Genomic DNA, 20,071 nt, shown 5'->3' on the forward strand with positions numbered 1-20,071 from the left:
AAACCGCCATGTTCATAAGACCAAGAACTATTATGCTTATTCTTATGAGTACTATTGTCCACCTGCAAGACTTTTTGCTAGGGCTCCAAAGCCAAAGTTCTCAGATGCTGCACTTAGACTCATTGCTTCAAAGCCACCCTTGAATATGTGGGTGGCTAAGAAAGCTTAACTCTCTTTTGCAGGGAAAGGTCTCCAACAGAAAACCAAAATTGTCTGACGCTATTGCTGGGGACCTTAAACATCTTGTAGGGCGCAAGATCAAATGCCCAAATGTTCTTACTATGTACTTTGTTCCTGAGTCGCTTGCTGCTTGCCCTATCAGTCCTAATCTCGATCTAAGTTTTCATAACCCACTGGTTTGTCAAATGTTTTTGCTTCACAATTCTCTTCGTGAAGCCTATCCCCCTAACTGCACTGTAGGGTACGACACCAGCTGCTTCAGAATGGATTATTGATAGTGGGTGTACCAATCACATGACTGGCAAGCGAAGCCTTCTTATGGACTCAACCTTAGGTCCATCTGACAAAAGTCACATCACATTTGCTGACACTGGTAAAAGTAAGGTATTGGGTCTAGGCAGAGTTGCAATCTCAAAGGATCAACACATGGATAAAGTCATGCTTGTTGAATCCCTTGGTTTCAACTTAATGTCTGTCTCAATGCTTTGCGATTTAAACATGATTGTGATGTTTGGAAAATATTGTTGCCTTGTTCTAATGGAATCTAACAAGTCTCTAGTGTTTGAAGGGTATCGGAAAGATGATTTGTACATGGTAGATTTCTCAGTAGGACCACAGCTTGCCGTATGTCTTCTAGCAAAAGCTTCAGAATGCTGGCTCTGGCATCGGAGGCTAGGGCATGCTGGCATGAGGAACCTCCACACCCTTGCAAGGAAGAAGCATGTCATAGGCATCGAGGGCGTCAAGTTCAAGAAAGATCACTTATGCGGTGCCTGTGAAGCAGGAAAGATGACGAGGGCCAAGCATCCCTCGAAGACAATCATGACAACGACTCAACCCTTCGAACTGCTCCACATGGATCTTTTCGGTCCCACTCATTACTCAACTCTTACTACTACTGCTTGTCTCTATGGCTTTGTCATTGTTGATATTATTCTAGATATACTTGGGTGCATATAATCCTCTACAAGACTGAAGTACAGGATGTCTTCAGACGCTTCGCCAATCGAGCAATGAACAACTATGGCGCCAAGATAAAACACATCAGAAGTGACAATGGCACTAAATTCAAGAACACTGGCCTGGATACATATCTTGATACTTTGGGCATCACACATGAATTCTCAGCTCCATACACGCCACAGCAGAATGGCGTCGTCGAACGCAAGAACAGAACACTTATTGAGATGGCCCGAATGATGCTTGATGAATACAAGACTCCAAGAAAGTTCTGGCCTGAAGCCATTGATACTGCATGCCATACAATCAACCGTGTTTATCTTCACAAGCTTCTGAACAAGACATCCTATGAGCTCCTTACTGGCAAGAAGCCAAATGTCAGTTACTTCAGAGTATTTGGCGCCAGGTGCTGGATCAAGGATCCACATCACACTTCAAAATTTGCACCAAAAGCACATGAGGGTTTTATGCTTGGATATGGAAAGGATTTGCACTCCTACAGAGTCTTCAACCTTTTTCACTATAAAGTGGTAGAAACAGTGGATGTGCGGTTTGATGAGACGAACGGCTCACAAGGAGAGCACCTGCCAAATGTGCTAGATGAAGTTCCATCTAGTGAATCAATCAAACTTATGGGAACTGGAGAAATCATACCGTCTGAAGCTCAGCCTGAAGAGGAACTTATCATCTCTGCACCTGATCAACCTGAAGACAATGCTCAGCCTAAAGACAATCCCTCTAACGATGACAATGATCAGCAAGAGCAAAATCTTCGTCCTGTACATCCTCGTGTTGCAAATGAAGTACAGATTGAGAGAATAATTGATAGCACTAATGCACCAGGTCCACTCACTCGTTCAAGGGCAACACAGCTTGCAAATTTCTATGGGCACTTCGCATTTGTCTCAATATCTGAACCCAAGAAAGTTGAAGAAGCCTTCTTGGAACCTGAATGGATTCAAGCTATGCAAGAAGAGCTTCAGCAATTTGAGATGAATAATGTATGGGAACTGGTTAAGCGTCCTGATCCTCGCAAGCACAATATAATAGGCACCAAATGGATATATCGCAACAAGCAAGATGAGCATGGTCAAGTTGTCAGAAACAAAGCTCGTCTCGTTGCTCAAGGGTACACTCAAGTTGAAGGGATTGACTTCGATGAAACATTCGCTCCTGTGGCTAGACTTGAAGCTATCCGCATACTGCTGGCCTATGCAAATCATCATAATATTCTTCTGTATCAAATGGATGTGAAGAGTGCCTTTCTCAATGGCAAGATTGAAGAAGAGGTGTATGTTGCACAACCGACTGGTTTTGAAGATCCAAAACATCCTGACATGGTGTACAAGCTCAACAAGGCACTGTATGGCCTCAAACAAGCCCCTCAGGCTTGGTATGACACACTCAAATACTTCCTGAAGAGCAAAGGCTTCACACCTGGTTCCCTCGACCCCACTCTCTTCACGAAGACATATGATGGTGAACTGTTTGTGTGCCAAATATATGTGGATGACATTATCTTCGGCTGCACCAATCAGAAATACACTGACGAGTTTGGATATATAATGCAAGAGCAATATCAGATGTCCATGATGGGTGAGCTGAAGTTCTTCCTTGGTCTTCAAATACGTCAGCAACGCAACGACATCTTCATATCTCAAGAGAAGTATCTCAAAGATTGCCTGAAGAAATTTGGGATGCAAGACTGCAAAGGTTTCACGACTCCGATGCCAGCCAAACATCATCTGGGTCCCGACGACAATGGTAAAGAGTTCGATCAAAAGGTATACCGCTCCATGATTGGGTCTTTACTTTATCTATGTGCATCTAGGCCAGATATTATGCTTAGTGTTTGCATGTGTGCTCGATTCCAAGCGGCACCAAAGGAATCGCATCACTTAGCTGTGAAGCGAATTATTCGATATTTGGCTTACACCCCAACTCTAGGATTATGGTATCCAAAGGGCTCAGAGTTTGATCTGGTTGGATTCTCGGATGCTGATTATGCTGGTGACAAGGTGGATCACAAGTCTACATCAGGCACATGTCATTTTCTGGGACGATCACTTGTATGTTGGTCTTCAAAGAAGCAGAACTGTGTATCTCTCTCCACTGCTGAATCTGAATACATTGCTGCTGGATCTTGCTGCGCTCAGCTTCTGTGGATGAAGCAAACACTCAAAGACTATGGCATTCATCTGAAGCAAGTGTCACTCTACTGCGACAACGAAAGCGCCATCAAGATTGCCAACAACCTAGTTCAGCACTCGAAGACAAAGCACATTGAAATTCGTCATCACTTTCTCAGAGATCATGTTGTGAAGGAAGATATTGATATCATACACGTCAACACTGAAGAGCAATTGGCAGATATCTTCACCAAGCCCTTGGATGAGAAGATATTTTGCAAGTTACAGTGTGAGCTAAATATCTTGGAATCCTCAAATGTCCTGTGATCAGGCACACATCCTAACACTTATGCATATTGATGACTTAGATGTGCAACACACGAAGTGAAGTATATCTTCAATCAATGAAGACATACATTCTAAGTGTGAATACATTAATGTGGAATTTGACTTCGGAGCGCCACGATAATTGTGCGCCGTGTCTGGGTCTAATACTTCCTATACGGTGGGTAACGCCACACCAAATTCTTCTGTTTGAAGTGTTTTACCCATGGCGTTACATTTGCTATGTCTTCACATTTGGTTTGGCTTCAATCTCAACATGTCTTCATGATTATCTTCACTATGTTGATTATATATATATATACTAGTGTTCTGTCATCTACAGCATTCACTTATAGCTATGTCTTCTTGTTGAATCTTTTGAACTAAGTGAATGTGATCGGACCCTAACCTCTCTATGCTTTCTATCTCAAACTCTATCTCTCCAAATCATATGCATTCTCTTGAAACTGTCGAATATCTTCTCTGCGTTCTTGTCAGCAGAAGATACAGAGACAAACATTAAGTCCGTTTTCAATGCTAAGTCCTTCACATGAAACCCGGAGAAGTAGGAACGGCCACCCAACAATCCAGGCGTGCGTGGGACGTGGAACAACCTCCGATATGTTGCATGATGGCCACATGTCCTTCAGATGTGAATCGCCAGGGGCACCTGTGTAATAACATTGTGCCGTCCCTGTCCCTATAAATACACGCCTCACCACAGTCATTATCCTTTCTTCCACTCTCACACGAACCCTAGCGCCACCGCTAGCCCTCGACGACGCCGGCGACGAAGCGCTTAGCTGCCGCAACCTCTCCGACGCTGTCTTCACGCCGACCGCGGACATCGTCTTCTCCGCCGTCGCCGTAGGTGTCCTCTGTCGCCAAGTTAGGGCACGGACGATCGAACTGCTCGGCCTCCTCTACCACTCCGTCTAGCAGTTCTTCGTGTGGTAAATAAAACTTCCTTTTTACGGCCCCTTTGATCCTATAGATTCGTCACTTTCTACCACAAGCAGTTTCTATTCACACAAGTTGGATCTATTTCATACTGCATCTCATAATATGCCTAGTATGTTCACTTATGCTTCACAAAGTAGTTAGATTCCTCACTTGTACTGATCCGTGGATTCATACAAATCTGGAACCAACTCCTTATCTATGAGTGAATGTCTTCGCACGATGAGGTCAATGTCTTCTAAACTGATTTATCTTCAAAATCTTCTGAGAATGCATATGACCTCTTCCCCTTCCCTCGCACCTTAATGCTGTCACAGGTACATGTCCGTGGGAGAATCCCTTGGTTCTCATAGTCTGCATCCATTTGCAGAATTCTTACAGCATCATATAAATTCTCCCGAAGCCAGTTCCTGTTTGTCCAGCAAGCGAAAGCCTTTGAAGCCTTTGAACGTATTGAAGCCATTCAATTTAAAGTTCATGGCTGCAGAGAAATCAGCAAGGAAGGGTGGCAGAAAGCGTCGAGGTGAAACATCAAGAGATCTACCCGATGACCTCTCAGAGTTGTACAAGACAGATCCAGAAGAGGATTACAATCAGCGCAAGACACGAATCCAATGGGTTCGACGATATTGGGCAGAACAGTGGTTCAAGTACAGATATGTGACAAAGGAATATGCTGAGAAGAATACCATCAAGCGACCATGGGGAGACATCCTATACAGAAATCTTCAACCCAGGTCCAGAGATGAAGCCATTGAACAAGGCTTCTATCCCTGCATGGTCCGTGGACCACAGCCTGCAGATGCTGACCCATCGTCATTGCTATGGTGTCGTGACGACAATCTGTTCAAGCGCAACTTCCAGTTTGCCCAGAATTCGGTGAAGCAGAATAAGAAGTCATTGGGACTAGACTTCAACCCTGGCCCTTCTGCTCCCCGTGCCAATGGCACCCGCGAAGCTGAACCCAATCTTGTTGGGCCCTTCTACAACCTGGACGGTCTCATCACTCATATCATGATTCAAGGGATAGCCGTGGATGAGCCTGCAGATGACGCTGAATATGATGAAGCGCCTGCACCACCGAAGCCAAAGAAACTGAAGCAGCCTAAAGCTTCAAAGCCTGCCTCAGCACCAAAAATCTCACGAGCGAAGCCACTGGCTATTGCACCTCCTGAAGACAGTGTGCAGTCTGAAGATTTGTCACGCATCTCAAAGCCTTCGCAAGTAAAGATGCCTTTGCAACACACTAGCCAAGAACTGACTGCTGCTGCTATTCTGCGCAACGACGCTATTGATCTGTCCAGCGATGAAGATCTTGCAGATGACGCTCTTGAGCAACTGATCAAGAGCAAAGAAGAAGCAGAAATCTTCAATGATTTACCTCTCTTTGACGTGGCAATCATCCACAACTTCATTGATGAGTGGTTTGACACGCCCAACCTCAGCTTTGAAGATCTGCAACTTCCAATTGGCCTCAGTGTCGCCTTCCATGGCGCCATTGCTTCAGAGCTAGCTATAGCTCAGCGCATCGTTGAACTGAAGCAAAAGATCGATTTTGAGAAAGCTCAGTTCAAGAAGCACATGGCCAAGCTCAGCGTGCAAGAGGTCAAAAATTTCAAGATCATGCTGCACGAGCTCAAAGAAGCCTTTCTAAAGAAGCGTAAAGAAGCTCAAGGTTCTCGTGAGCGCATGAAGAGCCTGGCTGACAAGTGTGTGCAGGCCTACAATGAGGCTGAGAAGCGCAAGGCCATTGGTCGTCCTGGCATCAATCCCAGGATGGCTACCAAGCAGAAGAAGAAGCCAGTTGTGGCCGAACCCGAAGCACCAAGGCAGGAAGCACATCCCATTGTCTTCCCAGCCAGTATGCCTGGCTCGAAGCCAAAGGTCAGGTCATCTGCTTCAGAACTGAAGAAGACGAGGACTGCTGAGGCTGAAGCGAGAAAGAGGAAACGTCCTGAAGCCTCTGCTGCTGCTCCCTCCAAGAAGAAGCGCAAGACCAAGAAGGATCGGGCTGCTCCCACAGAGCCCTTAGTTGTTGAACCTATCTCCATGATTCGCCCTGCCGCTGAACATCAAGAGCGTCAACTGACTGTCCATGAGCCTGCTTCCAGAGAGGCTCATGAAGCTGAAGACATTCTAGCAGCTGATCACACCGCTACTGAAAACATTGGTCACCACAACAATGTTGAAGATGATGTAGTTCTTCCTCTGATCGAGCACCAATAGGTATCATCGCCTGTGCTTACGCACAGCGAACTCATCAGTATTGGTCGTCCTCTGACGCCAATTGCTCAGGATGCATCATGGGCTGATCACCCACAACAACAAGTCACACCACCCCGGCAAGAAGAAGATGACTTTGAGGCCCAGCCAACTCTATCTCCAATGGCGTCGCCAGCATTACGCAGGCTTCGCAAAGGACCAAGGTCTCAAGTCCCTCTTTCGAGCGTTCCAGAAGGAGAAGTGCCCCACCAATCTGTTGCACGTCAAGTGTTTCCAGATGCCACTCCTACTATGAATGTCTCCGAGTCTGAGGCCAAAGTTGCTGAAGACATTCCGGCTGCATCAGCTGATGACACACAAGGAGAAGAATGTGTCCCTACTCCCGTCACTACTGAAGAAGCTGTTCTCAACGAGAACGTGTCTATGCCCGACCCTCCAGCTCATCAAGTGGAGGTTGAAAATCTTGAGGCTGCCACCACCAAAACAAATGAAGCCAATGACGCTGTCATGGCTGAAGCCAATGTGGAGCCTGCACCAATGCCAGAAGTCAGCGAAGCCAATGATGCTACTGCTCCTGTTCCTGCGCCTACTGCTGGTCCTCAGTTTGACTATCATGTTGAGCACAGGCCTCAGGTACAAAAGCCAATGCCAAGGTTGCCCAGGTTTCCAGGTCCTGCATCAGCACCTGGATCCTTCAATGTCAACGGCTTCAAAGCAGACAACACCTTCTTCAATAGCTCCAAGAACCCCTACTCAAGGGAACGAATATCTTCTGATCGGTTCTGGAGCTATCCGCAGCGAAGCTATTACTCATGCATTCTGTACAATCAAGGTCGCATCTTCCCACATATGCGTCTTGACACCGAAGCAATAGCTGGTCTGCCCTGCTTGGAAGAAGCTCTGGATTGCTTCAAAGAGGTTGGATTGTTGCCTTTCGTCACCGACCAAGAGCACTGGAACGAAGAGTTGCTGCTCCAATTCTATGCCACTCTTCACATTCGTGGCTACAACAGAGACCCGAAGACTTGGGTCCTTGAGTGGATGATCGGAAATGTCCATCACGAAGCTAAAGCCTTTGATATCATTGAGCTCACTGGTCTGCCCACTCCTGGAGATCTCTATGAACCTGGCTGTCAGCTGCACAGTGAAGCTATGGAGAGCATCTTTCAGAAGCCTGAACCGAACATGAGTCAGATGCTTAGTATGATGAAGCCTTTCGCCTCCAAATGCTACATATCCTAAGGAGTTCTTTGTTGAAGACCTTGAGTATCTACCACGCACTATCTATCACATTATAAGGCGAACTCTCTGGCCCATCAAAGGACATTCTCCACATGCAAAGCTGGAAGGTGCAATGAAGACTTTGGTCTTCTATATTCTTCATGGCAAATGCTTCAATGCACAAGACTTCTTCATTCGCCAACTTGCAGCATCAGGATCTGATCTTTTTGGCTTGAAGTTCTACGCTCCATGGATAATGCGGTTGATCAAACTCCACTCAGCTATCTTATATCAGCCCTCTGCTTGCAATCATCGGATCTTTCTGCCTGACATGGATATATCCGTTGAAGCCATCTATCCAGAGCCTGCCAAGGAGCCTCTTAGTCTTCAGAATGCGGAGCATCAAAGTTTCTCTCAGAACATTGAAGGAGTTGAAGCAGTCACTCGTGTTTATCCTCTGGCTGGTACTACACGTGCACCTCATCGTGCCCTCACTGAAGCCACTAAAAGCACTATTGCCCAACGGCCCAAGAAGCGATCTCGTGTTCTCAATGACCGAGAGCTTCTGGTTGCTCTTCATCAGAAACAGGATAGGCACCATGACTGGCTGAAGCGCCAAATGCAAAGCCTCTTAGTGGATGTCAACCACATTCGCAATCTTGCCACCAAGAATGCCTTTGTTGCCCATGAAACCTGTCGGCGTACATGGAAAGGGCTGACGCTTATGTGTTCTGAGGATAATCTTCAAGAGGATGGCTTCTCTGAACGTTTCAAGTTTGACTCCACACCTCCCCGAAGGACTGTGTTGCGACGAACTCCCTCTCTTGAAGACTCTGAGTTCTCTTCCTCTGCGGCAACTGTGAATGCCAGAGTGATCGAGGACGAAGATGATGCTACTTCACCGCCCCCTACTTCTGCATGCATCGACACTGCCCCAAGTTCTTCTGCACTGCCGAACACCATCGACGACCTTGCTGCTTCACCTACTCTTCATGGGAACGAGTAGATGCTCTATGTCTTCAAACCTTTTTGGTCCTCACTGACAAAAGGGGGAGAAGCATATGAGTTTGATAGTCTTCAAGCGGGTCCATATGGGCGGTTACTTTATGTTTTGCCTAGTGTTTACAACTCTCGTTTTGATACATTTGGTTCTTTCAGTTGTAACACTTAAACTCGATGGTCGTCTGCTACTTATTTGCTATTTTGTGATGCGATGATAAATTCCGCATGTGCGATGATAAATTCCGCACTTAGATCATTTTGCAGACGTCCATTCTTCATTATGCATGTCATTATCTTCACATACTTTTCATGCATGATAAATTGTCATCATAAGTTGAAGAGGATCTCCACAAGTACAACCTGCCATGTGCATTTGCATTCCAAAAGCAAATTGCTTATATGCACATCTTCAGGGGGAGCCCTTACAACTTATGAAGACAATTCCTTATCCTTTACAATTTCACATATTATATTCCCCGTTGAAAACTTCAACTAGTTTGTCATCAATCACCAAAAAGGGGGAGATTATAAGTGCATCTAGTGCCACCCCTAGTTGGTTTTGGAGTATTGACGACAAACCTAGTTGAGGGACTAATGTGTTTGTGAGAATTGCAGTATAACACAGGTAGAAGTCCCTCATTGATTCGGTTTTCCTACCAGAGATGACCCCTAAAAATGTATGAAGACATTGAAGTCAAAGGTGGTATGTGAAGACATTCACATTTAAGACTATGACAAGAGAAGACATCGCATGAAGACTATGGAGCACGAAGACTTAGATCTTTCGTAGTTCTTTTTCTTCTTTGTTGAGTCATAGGAACCACCGTACTATTAAGTGGGGTCCGAGAGAACCAGTCAGAATGACTGAAGTGATGCTTAACCAAAATCCTATGTCTTCGAGTGAAGACTATGAGAGCGAATGTTGTCCAGAGTTGGACAAGTCAGCTTTGCTTGTAGCCCAAGTAAAGGTGTCGTGTGTGTTTGAAATCTGACCGTTGGAACACGTGTCAGTTCCTTAGTGACCCAGGGTCATTTCGGACAAATCAGGTCGGGTTGCCTAGTGGCTATAAATAGCCCACCCCCTACAACCATAAATGGTTGGCTGCTCAGAGTTAAAGTATGGCTGTTTTCGTTTGAGAGCAACCCACCTCGAAGCCTTTGAGAGAGAATTCCTTACGAGGATAAAGCCCTAACCATCCAGAGCCAAAGAGTGTTAGGCATCACTTAAGTCGTCCTGTCTATGTGATCTGAAGACTTATTACACTTGAGGATTGTGAATCCTCCAGCCGGTTAGGAGTCGCGTTCTGAGCATCCAAGAGTCATTGTGGATCGCCCCTGAACGAAGTCTGTGAGGGTTTGGGAGTCTACCTTGAAGACTTACCAGAGTGATTGGGCGAGGTCTGCGTGACCTTAGCTCAAGGGGAATACGGTGAGGACTAAGGGTTCTGAGCTGCGTGTTTAGGACTGGGTGTCCGGGACTGTGTGTCCTCAGGTTTAAATACCTAGCCGCCCTAACCAGACGTACAGTTGTCACAGCAACTGGAACTGGTCCAACAAATCATTGTCTTCAATGAGTCACTGGTTTCATCCTTCCCTTCCCTTTACTTACTGTTGGTCCTTGTGAAGTCATTGCATGATTGCATTATCCTTTGTCTTCACTGAGTGACTGCTTGTTCTGATTGGCTTCACAATATCTTCCTACCTGATCCTTACTGCCTAGCTGCTATTAGTCATTGTGCTTTCACTTCTTTGGTTACTTGACTAAGGTTTGCCTAGTGTAGTCTACCTTCTGCTGCGTGGTAATAGGTTTACTTCTATCGTTTGTCTTCGAAACTTCCATGTTTTGAAGACTTTCATAAAAATCGCCTATTCACCCCCCCTCTAGTCGATCACTAGCACTTTCACTAGACTATAGGCAAGTCCAAACGGCCACGGAGAGGACGCTTGATATTCACCCTCTTTATAAAGGGACAACGCTCTTACTTTTTTCCCTCCCGTGCTCAATCGAATCCTTCCCCCACCTCAAGCTCAAACACCCAAGGTTCAGGTCAGGTGCTCCGAACCTTCAATCATGTCCGGATCTAGCCTTCAAGGCCGATGGGTGCCTTCCTCCGTCACGGAAGAAGACGTCAAAAAGTTGAGGGAGGCCAGATATCTGACCGCCGAGGTTGTGCATCGGCTGCCCGCCCGAGGGCAGGCCGTCCCCTCCCCCAAACCCAACGAGAACGTCGTGTTCGTCTCCCACTTCCTCCGAGGTCTAGGCCTTGCTCTGGATCCTTTTGTCAGGGGTTTGATGTTTTATTACGGGCTAGATTTCCATGATCTAGCTCCGGACTCCTTTCTTCATATCACGACATTTATTGTCGTGTGTGAGGCCTTCCTCCGGGTTACCCCTCACTTTGGCCTGTGGCTCAAGACCTTTGAAGTAAAGTCGAAGATGATCAAGGGGCAACATGCAGCATGTGGAGGTGCCTCAATATGCAAGATGACGGGGGCTCCATGGCCCAAAGGTTCCATTCCAGAGGTGTCTGAATTGTGGCAACAGGAGTGGTTCTACATCACGACTCCTAGAAGTGCCAAGTGGGCGGCCGCCCTAGTTTTCCGCTTAGGCCCTCCACCACAACTGATGTCATGGATCAGCAGAGGTCTGAGCTGGGGTCCAGCCAAGGACGTGCCTATACTGCAAAGCCGCATTCGAGATCTCTTCAATGGAGATTTTAGTTTGGTTGCGGTAATACAAGTTATGCTGGTTCGTCAAGTCCAGCCTTGCAAACGCCGGCCCCTTCGCTTGTGGGAGTTCAATCCCAAGGGGCCGCGTGTCATTCAAAATTTCCTCGGCCTGACGCACAAGGAGATGTACAAGTCATTCTTCGGACCTCAGGTAGAGTGTCCGGAAATTACCGAGGACGTGGGCCTGAGCAGTAACCGCGCCGCCGAACAGGTAAGGAATCTTCCGGTCGAACATACTATCTCTCACTTGTTACGAAGTTATTTCTGAGAGTTTGCTTTTTGACCAGGACTGGCTGACAAAGGCGAAGTTGATTCGGTGTTCGGTCCCCCTCCCTGAGGGTTTGGAGAATCCGGTATTGGAAAAGATGCTCCAGGTCGCACCTTGCCCGGAGCCCTTGAAGGAAGATACTGGGGAGGATAATACGGGTGGACGCAGGCCCCCAACGCTGCCCATTCTAACCGAGGGAGCGAGCGTCTCCATGAAGGAAGACGACCAGAGGAGGAAAAGGACTGCGCCCGGGGATTCGGAAGCCGAAGCTTCCAAACAGGAGAAGAAGTCCCCCACAGAGGGTCCTACCTCGGGGGGTGCTTTTGCCACATAGTAAGAGCAACATGATGCCAGTATCTTTAATATGTTGTGACTGCAGATGGAGCTGCCACTGTTGAAGCCTTGCGGGCAGAACTTGCCCGAGCCAAGGAACAAGCGAGGTTTAGTAATGCGGCTGCTTTGAAGGCGGCCGAAGAGTTGAAAACCGAGAAGGCCGCGCATGGCGAGAGCCGAGATAAGATGGCCAAGATGGCCATAGAATTAAAAGCCGCCGCGGACCATTGCCGGGTTCTTGAAAAGGAAAACCTAGCGAAGGCATCGGACCTTGAGAAGGCTGCTGCGACGAGAAAAGACATCCGCTCTGCTATGAGGGCGAAGAAGGAGGAGCTGCGGGAAGCCGGGGATATTGTAGCTGGGAAATCCTTTATGTTGCGGAGGAAGTTCAGAGATCCACGGTATGCCTCTCTGGATCGGCTGTGGAGTTCGGAGGATGTGTATATGGATTTGGCGGTGAGTGCTGCCGATGCGGCCAAGTACTTCCAGGGTCAGACGGACCGTGAAGTGGACCAGCTGTTTTGGACACAATTCCATTCTCCCGAGCGTCCGCTTTCATTGACTGACCAATTAGCCGAATGGGCCGAACTAAATAAGTTGTCCGAACTCGCCATGAGGTCTGTTGTGGATCAGCTATGGCCGAAAAGGCCAAAACCGGACAGCTATTTCAGCTTGGTGCAGCAGCTCCTTGACGTGGTGCCGCGCATTAATGCGGTGAAGAGGTCGGCGTGCATAGAGGGCTCACGGATGGCCTTTGCCCGTGTTAAAGCATACTGGGAGGAAATGGATGCTACCACTGTTGCAACGCGGGATTCGGCCATAGGTCGAATGGCTGCTGAGCACTACTTTGAAGAAGTTCTTGAGGGTGCTCGTTTGATAGAGACCCAGTGCTCAAAAAATATTATGTTTGAGTGATATGTAATCTCATTGTAAGCGAAATGCTTTTATAAATTTTTATAAGGCTATTTTTATACTTTTGCCTGAAAGTAATATGATGCCTCCTGGGCGGCCGTTTGTGTATACATGTGTATAACCTGAAAGATTGCAGCCGTCGGCTTCGACCCCCACGCATATAATGCGGAGGTGCTCGCAAAAAACACGCGTTCACACTTAACCCAATGTCTTGGTCCTATTAAGGAGGTGATAGCGGAGCGAGCGAGGCAACCAGACTATAATGCTTTAACACTTTCACTTAGCCATAGGAGTTTGACAGTGGGGCTACAAGATAGCCCCTGGTGGCTCCGCGCTCTCCCGATCCTGGGGTGCGTATATGCCTGGCCGGAAAATGGCCCTTCGTTAAGGCGGAGGAATTCTAACATTCCAACAGGTCATCGAGTGGTTGACTAGTCTCACGCTATATCATGACAATCAGTTTTCGGCTTTCTCTACTGAGGTGCTCGTTCGGATGAACCAGGGCACAATCGCAGTAGTTCTCCTGGTGCTACCTTAGCCGGTAAAGCAAAACGTAAGGCACCAAAACACAGGAGCCGGGAAAACCCAACATTTGACCAAAGACAATGATTCGGAGCTGATGCATATAGGGCCAAACTCGCGACGCCGAACACTCCCTAAGGTATTCGGTCTTTGTGGTATAAACCGGGTCTAAATAATGGCCTTTGTAAGAAGCCCCTTGTGTCCAGGTACGTGCATTGTTCTGGTGTGGCCACATGCCAAGACGTCAGCATCCTTCTCAACGATGGATATGTATCAACAAGAGACAGTAAAAAGGTTTATGCAGGGTCTTAATCTAAAAAGAATCCTTGGGGCGGGTCCCTGCTGCACATCTGCGCCTGTGTCTCCGTTGTGCCGTATCCTGGACGGGTGTAGCACGATGATCGTCTGTAAAAGAGAGGAATTTAGGTGAAAAAGTTGTCATGCAAAAAGGATAGTTTTTAAAGAAACCATGTATAATTCAAGATGAGAAGAAATTGCCACTCGTCTGCACGCGTTGAGCCCCTTGTATTGACAAATAGGGGTGTGACCATGTATTCGGTATAAATAGCGGCGCCGGACTCGATTAGTTGTGTCTAAGGTCTTGACGACCTATTGGATGCTTTCGCTGGTCCGGGCGCCTTTAGTGTGCGGCTGCCAAGGCAGCCGCACTCTTTTCGGCGCGCAGAGATCACTTGATATTTCCTTTCACTGAAATGTTGCCACGTGGACCGGGCATCTTGAGTGTGAGGGAGGCGTAGTGTGGTATTGCATTAAAGCGAGCGAAAGCTTCGCGTCCGAGCAGTGCTTGATAGCCACTTTGGAATGGAGCGATGTGGAAGGTTAAATGCTCGCGACGGAAGTTATCGGGGGAGCCGAATATAACTTGTAGTAGGAGGGAGCCCGTACAACGAGCCCCTGGGCCTGGCGTTACTCCTTTAAAGGTAGTATTGTTATGGCGAATTTTTGTTGGGTCTAACCCCATCCCGCGGATTGTATCCTGATATATTAGGTTTAGACTGCTGCCACCGTCCATCAAGACTCGTGTGAAGTGATATCCGCCAATTACTGGGTCTAATACCAGGGCAGCCCATCCTGCATGTCGGATGCTTGCTGAGTAATCGCGATGGTCGAAAGTGATCGGTTGAGACAACCAGTGGCAGGACTTCACGGTGACAGGCACTTGGGTATATTTTCCTGGGAGTGCCGCGTTGTTTTTTCCCTTGATCACGTGTAACACGTTTACTGTTTTGACTTCTGGTGGAAATTTCTTTTGTTCCCCAGTGTCTTGCTTGGGAGGCTCGTCCTCGTCTTCACTTGGTGTATCCTCCCCCTTGTGTACGGCGTTGAGCTTGCCGGACTGCTTGAAGACCCAACATTCTCTGTGGGTATGATTAGCCGATTTACCAAGGGTACTATGGATCTGACATACTTGGTCTAGAATTTTGTTGAGGCTGGACAATTCATCCATGGTGCCTTTAGAGGGCGGTTTTTGCTGACCTGGCCAAGAGCTTGTGAATCCAGCGTTTACTGCCGTGCCCTTCGTGTTGTCTTCTTTATTCCGGTGTTTGTTATTGTTGTTGCACCGTGATTTCCCGTTTCCATCTCTAACTTCAGATGTACTGGGGTCGCTGGTGCTGCATCTGGCTAGCCAGCTATCCTCACCCGTGCAAAAGCGGGTCATGAGGTTTGTTAATGCGGCCATCGTTCTCGGCTTATTTTGGCCGAGGTGTCTGGCGAGCCATTCGTCACGGATGCTATGCTTAAAAGTTGCCAAGGCTTCGGCGTCCGGACAGTCGACAATCTAGTTCTTTTTAGTAAGAAACCTGTTCCAAAGCTTTCGGGCTGACTCTCCGGGCTGTTGAGTTATATGACTCAAATCATCCGCATCTGGAGGTCGGACATAAGTCCCTTGAAAATTTGCCCGAAAGGCGTCTTCGAGCTCTTCCCAACTTCCAATGGAGCTTTCGGGGAGGCCTTTAAGCCAGTGACGAGCTAGCCCTTTGAGTTTGAGGGGTAAGTACTTGATGGCGTGGAGATCATCTCCTCGAGCCATATGGATATGAAGGATGTAGTCCTCAATCCAAACCCCAGGGTCTGTTGTTCTGTCGTATGCCTCTATGTTTACGGGTTTGAATCCCTCTGGAAATTCATGGTCCAGCACCTCATCGGTGAAACATAGGGGGTGTGCGGCACCCCTGTAGTTAGGTGTACCGCGTTGTTCGGATGTTTGTTGTGTTGCGTTGTATGCTGGGGCGCGCTTGCGTGGTCCATAGATGGATCTTGTTGCGCCGTCCTTTGGGTGCGAGCCCTCGCATGGGTCACGCGTTGTATTTTGAGTGGCGTTGTATGCCGCTCTGTGTTGGTAGAGGGGTCGTCTATCCGGCCAGGTGGCTGCTTTGATATTTGGTTGTGGGGGGTCTGAGGCCTCCTCATCGAATTCAGGTAGTAGCTTCCGCTTTGGGTAGCTCTTAGAGGGGCGATTGTCACCGTACCTCGCTGCTGTGTTGAGTATTTTACTCCATCTGATTTGGAGTGTGTCTTGCGCAGCCTTGACCTTTGCTTCTGCTTTTTAAGACACCTCGTGGTGGCAATAAGCCTTTTACGGGCATTCTGCTGCTCCGGGCGCCTGTCCGGCATTATGTCGTCCGGACTATTATCCTTGATAGAATTTGTTTGTTTGGCTTGATTATCCGGATTGCCGTTGTCCGGCAGCGGTTCGCCCTGCTCCAGCGCTGGGTCTGTGTGATTGTTATTTCTATCGAGGCGGGATTTGGGGTGGCGCTTGCGTCGCCGCTTTGACTGCTTCTCGAGGGAACAAGCCTTCGGTGCGTCGTTCCGCTCCTCGTTGTCATCTTTTGGTGCGTCCACCATGTATACGTCATATGACGAGGTGGCTTTCCCGGGCCCAATAGGCGCTGGTTCTTCATTGTCTCTTTCATCGGCGTCCATACCGTCGATGTCTTCGGAGTCGAAGTCGAGCATGTCGGTTAAATCGGCGACAGTGGCTACAAAGTGGGTGGTGGGTGGGCTTTGAATTTCTTCATCGTCCGTATTCCAACCTTGCTGACCGTAGTCCGGCCAGGGATCTCTTGATAAAGAGAGAGACTTTAGTGTCTTCAGAATATCGCCGAAAGGCGAGTGCTGAAAGACGTCCGTGGCAGTAAACTTCATGATCAGCGCCCCATCGGATTCGATCGGCAGGGGTGCGGAGGGTTCGGAGTCCGGAGAGGAGTCCGGCTCCTTGGAGTCACGAGTCTCGCGGAGTGCGGGGCTAGTGTTTGTCTCGATCACCATTGGGATCGCAGCCCCCGAGGTGGCGTCCAACCACCCATCCTCGATTGGCACAGTTGGCTCCGAATTAAGGGTCGAAGCCGATGCGGGTGCGGCCTCCAGGACACTGTTCGGCGGCGGAGCTAGATCACGCTCGTCGTGGCAGTGCAGCGCGCTCGGCAGTGGCTCGAATCCGTCGAGGATCAAGTCCCCGCGGATGTCAGCCGTGTAGTTTAAACTTCCAAATCTGACCTGACGGACAGGGGCATAGCTTTCGATCTGCTCCAGATGGCCAAGTGAATTGGCCCGCAGTGCGAAGCCGCCGAAGACGAAGATCTGTCCGGGGAGGAAGGTCTCACCCTGGACTGCATCGCTATTGATGATCGTAGGAGCCATCAAGCCTAGCGGCGACGACACAGAGGAACTCTCAATGAAAGCACCAATGTCGGTGTCAAAACCGGCGGATCTCGGGTAGGGGGTCCCGAACTATGCATCTAGGCCGGATGGTAACAGGAGGCAAGGGACACGAAGTTTTACCCAGGTTCGGGCCCTCTCGATGGAGGTAAAACCCTACGTCCTGCTTGATTAATATTGATGATATGGGTAGTACAAGAGTAGATCTACCACGAGATCGGAGAGGCTAAACCCTAGAAGCTAGCCTATGGTATGATTGTTGTTCTGTATGTTGTCCTACGGACTAAAACCCTCCGGTTTATATAGACACCAGAGAGGATTAGGGTTACACAAAGTCGGTTACAATGGTAGGAGATCTACATATTCGTATCGCCAAGCTTGCCTTCCACGCCAAGGAAAGTCCCTTCCGGACACGGGACGAAGTCTTCAATCTTGTATCTTCATAGTCCAGGAGTCTGGCTGAAGGTATAGTCCGGCCATCTGGACACCCCCTAATCCAGGACTCCCTCAATAGCCACTGCGAGCCTCAACACTCATTGGACCGCACACATCAGTATGTATGATTTCCAATAAGTTGGTTGCTCGCTCCATTGTTCCGGAGAACAGAGTCTTGGTCATTTTGCCCATGAGGCATGGTTCGCATGTGTTAAATGATTCATAATCAAGAGACTCCAAAAGTCCATCTACATGGAGTTTCTTCATGCGTTTGACACCAATGTGACCAAGGCGGCAGTGCCACAAGTATGTGGGACTATCATTATCAACCTTACACCTTTTGGCATTCACACTATGAATATGTGTAACATCACGTTCGAGATTAAATAAGAATAAACCATTGACCAGCGGGGCATGACCATAAAACATGTCTCTCATATAAATAGAACAACCATTATTCTCAGATTTAAATGAGTAGCCATCTCGCATTAAACGAGATCCAGATACAATGTTCATGCTCAAAGCTGGTACTAAATAACAATTATTGAGGTTTAAAACTAATCCCGTAGGTAAATGTAGAGGTAGCGTGCCGACGGCGATCACATTGACCTTGGAACCATTCCCGACGCGCATCGTCACCTCGTCCTTCGCCAGTCTCCATTTATTCCGCAGTTCCTGTTTTGAGTTACAAATATGAGCAACTGCACCGGTATCAAATACCCAGGAGCTACTACGAGCGCTGGTTAGGTACACATCAATAACATGTATATCACATATACCTTTGGCATTGCCGGCCTTCTTATCCGCTAAGTACTTGGGGCAGTTCCGCTTCCAATGACCGTTTCCTTGCAATAAAAGCACTCAGTCTCAGGCTTCGGTCCATTCTTTGGCTTCTTCCCGGCAGCTTGCTTACCGGGTGCGGCAACTCCCTTGCCGTCCTTCTTGAAGTTCTTTTTACCCTTGCCTTTCTTGAACTTAGTGGTTTTATTCACCATCAACACTTGATGTTCCTTTTTGATTTCCACCTCCGCTGATTTCAGCATTGAATATACCTCGGGAATGGTCTTTTCCATCCCCTGCATATTGAAGTTCATCACAAAGCTCTTGTAGCTAGGTGGGAGCGACTGAAGGATTCTGTCAACGACCGCATCATCCGGGAGATTAACTCCCAACTGAGACAAGCGGTTGTGCAACCCAAACATTTTGAGTATGTGCTCGCTGACAGAATTATTCTCCTCCATCTTACAACTGTAGAACTTGTCGGAGACTTCATATCCCTCGACCCGGGCATGAGCTTGGAAAACCATTTTCAGCTCTTGGAACATCTCATATGCTCCGTGTTGCTCAAAACGCTTTTGGAGCCTCGGTTCTAAGCTGTAAAGCATGCCGCACTGAACCAGGGAGTAATCATCACTACGCGTCTGCCAAGAGTTCATAACGTCTTGTTCTGGAGGGGAAACGGGTGCTTCACCTAGCGGTGCATCAAGGACATATGCTTTCCTGGCAGCTATGAGGATAATCCTCAGGTTACGGACCCAGTCCGTGTAGTTGCCGCCATTGTCTTTCAGCTTGGTTTTCTCTAGGAACGCGTTGAAGTTGAGGGCAACATTAGCGTGGGCCATTTTATCTACAAGACATATTGTAAAGATTTTTAGACTATGTTCATGATAATTAAGTTCATCTAATCAAATTATTTAATGAACTCCCACTCAGATAGACATCCCTCTAGTCATCTGAGTGATACATGATCCGAGTCAACTAGGTCGTGTCCGATCATCACGTGAGACGGACTAGTCATCATCGGTGAACATTTTCATGTTGATCGTATCTTCTATACGACTCATATTCGATCTTTCGGTCTTCCGTGTTCCGAGGCCATGTCTGTACATGCTAGGCTCGTCAAGTCAACCTAAGTGTATTGTGTGTGTAAATCTGGCTTACACCCGTTGTATGCGAACGTTAGAACCTATCACACCTGATCATCACGTGGTGCTTCGGAACAACGGACCTTAGCAACGGTGCACAGTTAGGGGGAACACTTTCTTGAAATTATTGCGAGGGATCATCTTATTTATGCTACCATCGTTCTAAGCAAATAAGATGTAAAACATGATAAACATCACATGCAATCAAATAGTGACATGATATGGCCAATATCATTTTGCTCCTTTTGATCTCCATCTTCGGG

This window comes from Triticum urartu, chromosome 4A, assembly GCF_056163025.1.
Source record: "Triticum urartu cultivar PI428250 chromosome 4A, HENAU_Tu73, whole genome shotgun sequence".
Classification (NCBI taxonomy): Eukaryota; Viridiplantae; Streptophyta; class Magnoliopsida; order Poales; family Poaceae; genus Triticum; species Triticum urartu.